The following is a 9437-nucleotide window of genomic DNA, read 5'->3' as shown; positions in this document are numbered from 1 at the left end:
TAGGGAAGGGTCTACAGGGTGTTCAGGATCTCACTACTAGATCAGACTTGTAGTGATCTGCCTGTTTACAGCCTCCCAAGAGCTGGGATTACAGGCATGGGCCACCATGCCCAGTCTCAACCACAGTCTCAGTGCACCCCCGGGGTGGGGCCAGTGCTGCAGGTCTGGGGATCGAACCCCTGGCCCCTGTGTCTGCTTGCAGGCACTTTAATTCGCTGAGCTATTTGGCTGGCCCTGATACCAATATTTTGGCAATGGTAATATGCATGAGTAACAGTACAACATTGTTAATGTTGTCTCATGCATGGTATAGGAGCTTGGTACTTAGCACTTTAAAAAAGTCTTTACCAATTTGAAGTGCATGCTGAGCTGTGTCAGGGTAAAAGGGTGTGTTGTTTTGTTTTTGAGATTTACTTTAAAATACGTTGGAAGGGAACAGTATACCTAGGTGCAAGAGCTTGGGTCAAGTCTGTGTTGAAGCTAGGGGCCTGGGGTTCAGGCTATGTATTATTTTCTCTGTTATCCCACATGTTGGAAATATATTCATTCTTTACTATGCAGCCCAGGCTGGCTTGGAAATCACTATGTAGCCCAAGTGGACCTCAAACTTGAAGCAATCCTCCTGTCTCAGTATCCCAAGTGCTGGGATTACCAGTGTGTAACACCATGCCTGGCTTTGGAGTCCTTTTATTTATTTATTTATTGCTTTGGCACTGGGTCTCAAACGGGACCTTGTGCTTGCTAGGCAGGCACTTATTACACACACACACACACACACACACACACACACACACACATATATTTGGCTTTCTTTTTATCCTCCTAGCTGGGTGTGGTGGTGCACACTTGTAATTCTAGCACTTGGGAGATGAGGCAGGAGGACTCTTGCAAATTCCAGGCCAGCCTGGATTACAAAATGAGCTCAAGGCCAGCCTGACTTGCAGTGCATAGTAAAATCCTGTCTCAAAAAGGACTGGGGATGAAGCTCAGTGGCATAGTGCCTACATGGCAAGATTGAGGTATGAGTTTGGTTCCTGGTAAAAAAACAAAACCAAACAAAACAAAAAGGGGCCCGGGAGATGGCTCAGTAGAATAAGCGCTTCCCCACTGCTGTCCCTGCCCCTGGTGGTTGGAGGGCTGTGTTTGCCACTGTCCCTCAGCCCCTGTATCCCCAGGGGCTGCTTGTGCCTGGCGCTGGGATCTGTGAAAAGCGTGCTGGAGGCTGCGTTCGATCCTCGATCCTCAGTGGGCTGAGCTGGCAATAGAGTCGGTGTGGTGGCCTGCACCTGTAATCCCAGTGCTGAGGGCAGGAGGATCACCAAGGTGTGTAGTGAGACCCTGGAACAACCAAATACATTTTTTTTTCTTTAAATCCTTGTCTATTCTCCTTAAATTTTTTCTTTTTTGAATGTTACTGGAAGAAATGGTTTTCCTCAGTTTGGTTTTTCTTTCCTTTTTGTGGAAGTGGTGACTACATTCTGGGCCTTTGTGCTGAAGTACATCCCTCCTTCTTTTTTTTTTTTTTTAATATTTATTTATTTATTTTGTGAGTGTGTGGCCAGCTCAGCCCACCAGGGGGCGGGGCTGGCTGGCTTGTGGTGCTGGGGGATTGAACCACGGTCCCTGTGTTTTGCTTAGCTTAGCTTGTTCAAAGTAGGTGCTTTAGACCACTGAGCCATCTCACCAGCCCCATCCCTCGTTCTTTTTAGCTTTTGCTTTTTCTTTTGAGTGAGGGTCTCAGTAAAGTGCTGAATAGCTCAAGTTTGTATCCAACCTGCAGCCTTCCTGCCTCAGCCTCCTAGAGCGCTGGGATTGCAGGTGAGCACCAGTAGGTTGGTCTTCTCCAGTATGTGTTCTGTTTTTTAATTTTTATTTTTTTACAGCATTTCCTATTGCTTCTGATCCATAGATTTTGCCATATTTATGTATGTATGCTGTATTGCCCACTAGGCTTTGCCTTCTTAAAGGTAGGAATCTTGGTTTTTCTCATGCTGGTCCTTGGTGCCTGGCAGAAATAGGCATTGAATACAATTCTGTGAGGTTCATTTGCATTGCCAGAGATGGGTTTAAAGTGAAGGAGCAGAGGTCAGCCCCATCCTGGCAAGTGAGGGAGGGAGGGGCGGCGCCAGGCTGGGGTTGGGGGGGGTGGGAGTTGGCGGCTGGCTGCTGAGCCCAGGCTGGGAGAGAAGTCTGTGGCGCGCCTCGGGTGTTGTGCCTGGCGTCAGCGGGTAGGACATCGCCTTGCAGTCCCTGGGTGTTGGGCCGTGAAAAGGATTTACAGGGACATCTGTGGGGAAGCCAGTGATAGTGTGGGGCACTGTCCCAAAAAAGTGACAGAGTAGACAAATTGATGCATTCAGGCATTCAGAGTTGACAACATAATCGGCTTTTTTTCTTTCTTTCTTTCTTTTTTTTTTTTTTTTTTTTAATAGAGGACAATTTGGCTCTAGGTGGAGAGTGGGAGTATGTGTAACAAAACCAAGCTCAACACCAACTCCCTTCCACCCCCCTACAGATTCCTTTGTATTTATTTAGTCTACTGAAGGCTGAACCTGGGGCCTCCACACTGAGCTACATTCGCAGCCCCTTTTTATTTTTTTGTGGTACTGGGAATCCTTTTTTTATTTTTTATTTTGGGCCAGGATCTCACTAAAATTGTTTAATTACCCAGGTTGGGTTTGAACTTGTGATCTTCCTGCTTCAGCCTGCCAGAGTGCTAGAATTATGGGTGTGTACCATCTGACTTACTTCTTTATTTCTTTTAGTGACATTGATAGCCTTTGTTTTCTCAACCTTTGAAATCTTGCTATTGCCCTCTATCTTGTCCTCTATAATAAATACCTCTATAATAAATAATTGTATAATTAATTCTCTGTTGTACGTTTACATTTGCTTAGTCTGTCCATCCATCTGATTAGACACAGCTAGTTTAACACCTGGTTTGCCACTTTTTTCCAGATTTCTCCTTCTCTTCCTCAGTTGACATCCACTCTCTATGCTGGATAGGTAAGCTGTGGTAGCTTATGCTTCTTTGTTGGGGGGTGCGGAGATGGAATCAAGACCTTGCACTTGCCAGGAAGATGCGTATCCTGCTGAGCCCCAGTTTATGAAGAGCATCACAGTTCCCACGCTGGCTCTGTCTCCCCATTGCCACTTAGACATGAGTGATCTTCTTTCAGGTCTGCTGCAGCTGGTGTTTCCATGTTCACCTTTGCTCCTTCCTGCCTGTCAGGTGCTAACAGGCCTCAGAGTTGGTCCATAGCGTCCCAGTGGATGCTTTCATGCCTCCGCCCATGTGGTCTAAGGACTTTCCAGAAAGCTGGTGAGCAGTTGTTTCTGGGTGTGGTGTTTTTTTTTTTTTTTTTTTTTTTTTTTTTTTTTTTAATTTTATTTGTGGTGGAACCTGGGATTGAACTCAGGTTTTTTTGCATTTTAGGGAAGGGTCTACAGGGGTGTTCAGGGTCTCATTACTAGATTGGACTTGTAGTGATCTGCCTGTTTACAGCTTCCCAAGAGCTGGGATTACAGGTGGGTGCCACCATGCCCAGTCTCAATTGCCCTCTCAGCGTGCCCCCAGGGCAGGGCCAACAGGGCAGGCAGGCTTGGGGATCGAACCCTGGCCCTCAGCGCTTTAATTCTCTGAGCTATTTGGCTAGCCCTTCTGGGTCTGTTTTGAGAGTGTTCCTGGTAGCAGTGAGCTCTGAATCACCAAAATATGGGGTACACATCAGCCCCAGGCTGAGAGCTGGAGCGCCAAAGAGGGTGAAGGAAGACAGCTGACTGGAGCCAGGCCCTCAGCTTTCCTCACCCCTGGCACATCAGAGCTCCGGATTCACCAGTGTTCAGAGCCCAGCAGTAAAAGCAGCACTCTCCTCCAACCCTGTTCTCAGACCTCCGCGGCAGGTGGGGAGCCACGCAGTGGGCTCTCATGGACCTCGGGACCTGCACTGGGGCTGAGGATGTGTGGTTGCAGTCAGTGACAGGATCATGGGACTTCTTGATCCCCACAGTCGTACAAGCCAGTCCCTCATACATCTCTTACCAGGTGTGGTCACAATAGGCCACCAGTGGTCAAATTAAAAAAATATTGATTGCAGTAAAAGACCCATTACCATCATTTGCCCTAAAACACCTCCGACACACCACCCCATGGTCCTGGACACTGTGGGAAGCACTCAAGAAGTCCTCTTTATGGGATGTGAGCCGAAGTACTGCCGCCTCTGCCGAGTCGTCGGGGAAAGGCCGTCTCATCCATGCGGCGGTGTGTCCTCGGCCACAGCATTCGCTGGGTCGGGCCCTTCTCCCGAGTAAAAATGATGACAAAAGGAAACGTTTTGAATGGAATCAGGACATCGAGGCAGCCAGAACAGCATGATTGAGGACGCTCAGGAAGGAGGACTCTGGAACTGCTTCAGCAAGTAGTGAGAACAATAAGATGAGTGTGTTCAAAGGGAAGAAAATTAACGACAGTGTCTTCTGTAATGCATGCAAAAAATTAAGTATGTACTTCGTTTTTCACTTACCTCGTGTCTGTCCATTGCTCTGTGCTCCTGGCTCCCCATCTCTGGATGAGCTCCACTCATGAGGCTCAGCTGTTCTTTTCTGTAGAGACACTGTTTCCTGTCATTCCTGTGCTGGAAATGCATGAGACATTTTGCGACTCTCCTGCCACTCGCCTTCCTGCCATGGTCCACTCCAGTTTGTCTCTACTTGGTGTCAGAGACATTAGTGGCAACATTGACCTCTGGGCTGCACTTGCTCAGTCAGCACTGCGGGATGTGATTCCCTTGCCTGACCGTCAGGGCTGGAGCTGAGGGGCTGATTCATGGTGCCCGTCCTCCGAGCCTGAGATCTGAACTGCTTGGGGGCCCCTAGGAGGAAGACAGCTGGGATCAGAGCACCATCTTGATAACTGGTAGAGTCCAAACCAGAAAGTGTGGCTCTAGCTGTGGAAAATAAACCTCCTAGTGCCGAGTCTGAAGCCACACGGGCCACTTTAACGTGGAAGCAGGAACAAGTGTCACTCAGTCCTAAAGAGAAGAGGCAGCTGTGTTGTCCACTGCAGGCTTTGACCCAAGTTCTTGGTTGGCCGGCCCGGGGCTAGCAAACTTTCTATGTCATTCGCCTTTCCCTTACTCATCTCCTTCAGGCTACACTGACAGTAACTGATCACTGAGCTTGGGAATTGATTGATAAAGAGCATTGCTGTGGCACAAGTTACTTAGTATGTTTGAGGTTAAATTTCAGGGCTAGGCTGTATTTTAAGAAAAATAACAAGGGCTAGGTTGTTGGCACACACCTGTAATCCCAGCACTGAGGAGGCTAAGGCAGTAGGATTGCTGTGAATTTGAGGCCAACCTGGGCTTCAAAATGAGTTCAAGGATGTCCTGAACTGTATAGTGAAACCCTGTCTAAAAAAAAAAAAAGAAGAAGAAAAAGAAAAAAAGACACAAACATCCCAAATAAACCCAACCAAAAATTGTCTATTATTTCCTAGTTTGGAATTTTTGTAAATGAATAGATGTTTACATGTACTTTATTTAAAACCTTTGGATGCATGTGTTTGTTGTTGTTGTTGCCAATAAAGCCTTTTTCTTTGGTGAATCCCCAGTGAGAATTAGGATGGAATGTTGACAGGAAAGAAAAAAAACCACTCAAGATAACACATGGCCTTAATCAAGAAAGCATCCGAAGAAATTCAACAGGAATTTAGAGAAGAGACAGATTGTCGTCTGGGCTCCTTGAGTTTAAAAAGAAAACATTTGTAATTTCTAAAGCCATTTTGTGGACTTTCTACATGGAACATGTTTCCTTTTACAGTGAATCCCATTTTTAAAATTTTTTTATTTATTCGTCTATTTATTTATTTTTTTTTGTGTGTGTGTGGCCAGCTCAGCCCACCAGGGGGCGGGGCTGGCTGGCATGTGGTGCTGGGGGATTGAACCGTGGTCCCTGTGCTTTGCTTAGCTTAGCTTGTTCTAAGTAGGTGCTTTAGACCACTGAGCCACCTCACCAGCCCTCCCATTTATTTTTGATATCTATAAAGAGAAGTTTGAACTGAGTTTGCACAAGAGCATAAAATATATGATGTAAAGTTCAATGGGCACGCTAGAAATCGATACTAGAATTTAATTTTCTAAAGGAAACTTTCTAAAGAAGAAACACTTATCTTTTCTCTGTCCTCACAACAATTTCAAAAAGTACAGAGCAACTTGATTTCCTCAGCTTTTATTGTCCTTGAATTTCAGTAGGAAAGGTCAGCGTGCACACACATGGTGCAGAGTTGAGCCTTCCATTTTTAGGAGCATGTTGGACAGCTTAGAATGGCCAGCCATCTTGCAGAAATGAGAACTATTTCTTTTTTTTTTTTTAATTTTTTATTTATTTATTTTTATGTGTGTGTGTGTGTGTGTGTGTGTGTGGCCAGCTCAGCCCACCTCGGGGCAGGGCTGGCTGGCATGTGGTGCTGGGGGATTGAACCGCGGTCCCTGTGGTTTACTAAGCTTGTTCTAAGTAGGTGCTTAGACCACTGAGCCATCTCACCAGCCCGAGAACTATTTCTTAATTCATGGAGTTTGAGGGTCCTGGAGAAGGTGCTGCTTATAGGCGTGACCACAGGTAGTGTAGATATAAGTGTGCCTGGAGCCCATGGAAGGGCTATTCATTCATTCATTCATTCATTCATTCATTCATTCATTCATTTATTCAGCCATCTCTTGGTGATTCTCAGCCACGTACCAGGAGCATGCCGCAGCAGTGCTACTTTGCTTCCCATCTGCGAGCGGCTGCTTCTTTCCCAGGCTCCCTCTCTTGGGGCTGCCTTTATGATACACAGTGTGACCCAAAAATATAGTGAATGTTTACAACAGAAAAAAAGTTTACCAAAGGGTCGACGAGATAGCTCTGTGGTCTAAAGTGCCTGCTTAGGCAAGCTTAGGCAAGTGCAGGGACCGTGGTTCAATCTCCAGTGCCACATGCTTTGCCAGCCCCACCCCCAGGGTAGGCTGAGCCAGCTGCAGGAAAAAAAAAACTACCCAAGAATCACTGCCATTGATCTCCATCAGTGCTCCCCTTGCTTGGAACACTATCCCATCATCCTTGCTGCTTTCTGCAATAACTCCTAGTCCTCTTTCCCGAGTGTCCTCGGGTGCACTATCCTGGCTGTCTTGATGTCCTGAATGGATTTATTTGTTTGTTTGTTTATTTATTTATTTATTTATTTATTTACATTTTAGGGAAGGGTCTACAGGGTGTTCTGGGTCTCACTACTAGATCAGACTTGTAGTGATCCACCTGTTTACAGCCTCCCAAGAGCTGGGATTACAGGCGTGTGTGCCACCACACCTAGTCTGAATTGCCGGCTCAGCGTGCCCTGGGGATGGGCATGGCAGGCCCAGGGATCAAGCTCCCAGCCCCTGCACCTGCTTGCAGGTACTTTAATCTGCTGAACTATTTGGCTGGCCCCTTTGAACTCAGACCCTTGCGCTTGCCAGGGAAGTGCTTATTCTACTGAGCCATCTCCTTGGCCCTGGCTGGCCCCTTTGAATGGATTTAAGGATTTTTTTTTTTTCTCCGAATGCCTTCAGGGCAGGTTTGGCTGGCTTGAATTGTGGGTCTCATACCACAGCAACCTGAGACTGACAGCTTTGTTGAAGCAGTCACTTAAAGAACTGAGCTAAGGGGCAGGCCCCCTGAATGGATTTAAAACATTGATCTCTCATGGTCATTTTGACTTCAGGGCAGCTCTGGAAGTCAGACCACATCAGATCCACGAGAAAGGTGGATGAGGACATGGCGTGGTGTTTTAAGAGCCTGTCTTCTCTGTTGTATGGCTCTGGGCAGCAGAATTCACTGTGTTTTTGACCATCCCTTATAAAGACACTCAGGAAAGAGGACGGCAGAGCTGCTTCGGAAAGTGGCAGAAATGGCGGGAGGAGTGTATCTGAAGCCCAGCACCTGGGAGGACGTGGCTGGGATGCGTGGCCCTGGGTGTCTCACTGTGGAAAGAACACTTTCACAATTATTCACCATCTATTTTGATCACACCCTGTGGATTGTGAGGAGCGCTAGTATATAAAGATTTGCTTCCTGAATTGATGACCTTTATTCCCTGAAAACTAAAAATAAAGAGGCCCAGTTTTATTTGCCTGTTCCATTTTTCTTGGTTTCCATGGTGGTTATTTGCCCCTGGCTCCTTGTCATTCTGCAGTGACACAGGGACCGTTCTGTTGAGAAGAGGGCGTCACTCAGTCACTGGGAGGGGTACCAGCCAGCAAGTCTGCTTCATCCTGGAGGAAGAGTATGATCAAGGGAAGGCCCCTGTCAGGGTGGCATTTCTGCCGTGCGGGGCCACTCTGAGTGCCGAGCAGTCATCTGATGAACCACACTGTCGTCCCTGCTTTCAGGCCACATCTGCCCTTTAATGAAACCCAGGTGTTCCGTGGAGGCTTTTCCTTTTTTTTCATTTTTTTAAAGCAGTTTTTATTTGGACACTGGAAAAGAACAGAAAAGTTTTTTGTTGTTTTTTTTCTGGAACAAGGGATTGAACTCAGGCCCTTGCACTTGCCAGGGAAGCACTTATTCCACTGAGCCATCTCCCCAGCCCCCAGAGAAGATTATTTAGCTGTACCCACCCTGCCCTTAACTGGAAAAAACACTTCAACCTCTGGGCTTTAGATTAAGTAGTGAGCCAAATGAAGCAGTTGGGGGAAAGTGGTTATTAATATCTTGAGGTCTAAAAGTGTGTCTCGTACAAAACAGTACTTGCTAAATCAGGGGCTTGCTTAATTAGGTGAGCTGCAGCAGCCCCAGCAGCATATTTAAAGGTTAGCATTTTAAAGAGAAGGATTCCACGTTAGACTTTGGGGGCTTGTGAAGTCTTGCTTTCCAAGGTTGGGCAACTGGGGCTATTGTGATTCAGGGCTGCTATAGGGTACAAAAGAACTGCTTCACTGTTACTTTCCTGGAGGTTTCTAAGCGTGAACAAACTTCCTTTGACAGGCACAAGTTTCCAGAGCTGTGCTTTCCTGGGGAAGATAGTAGCAGCTAAAAGGAGCAAAGCTTTATGGATGGAGCTCAGTGGGGGACGTGAAAGTTACGCATAAATCTTAGAAGAACTTTGCTTTCTGGGAGGCAAAGGCTCGAGGCTCTGCTGTGGGGCTGGAGGAGGCGCCTGGGTCCCCATGGGGGTGCAAAGCAATTAAGTCAAAGTCTTGAACTCAAATTGCTTTCTATCAGCAGGGTGAGAAGCCACAGATGGAAAGAAAAGGGCTATTGTTTGTCAGAGACCTAATTAGCTGGGCTGCACTCAAGCTCCTGAGCTTCTGTCTTGTTAGGAACAGGAAGGTTGAAACGGCAGGATTTGCAGGAATTTGGACTTTCTGCACTTATTTCTGGGAATTTCTCTCCGAAAAGGTGATTGATTCACTAGGATTTAG

The 9437-nt window shown here is 46.8% G+C and overlaps 1 long non-coding RNA gene across 1 annotated transcript in view; it reads left to right on the top strand.

Annotated features, from left to right (window-relative positions):
• The window catches only part of LOC111815428, a 19074-nt gene extending 10261 nt beyond the window's left edge, over positions 1-8813 (top strand). Inside the window, exon 3 of the long non-coding RNA XR_002820124.1 lies at positions 8803-8813. This is a non-coding gene — a long non-coding RNA (uncharacterized LOC111815428). The remainder of the gene's footprint in view (positions 1-8802) is intronic.
• Positions 8814-9437: the final 624 nt, after the last annotated feature.

Source organism: Octodon degus, unplaced genomic scaffold (assembly GCF_000260255.1).
Source record: "Octodon degus isolate 3935 unplaced genomic scaffold, OctDeg1.0 scaffold00016, whole genome shotgun sequence".
Classification (NCBI taxonomy): domain Eukaryota; kingdom Metazoa; phylum Chordata; class Mammalia; order Rodentia; family Octodontidae; genus Octodon; species Octodon degus.
The sequence above is the reverse complement of the archived record's forward strand: the minus strand, read 5'-3'. Positions and strand labels throughout refer to the sequence as shown.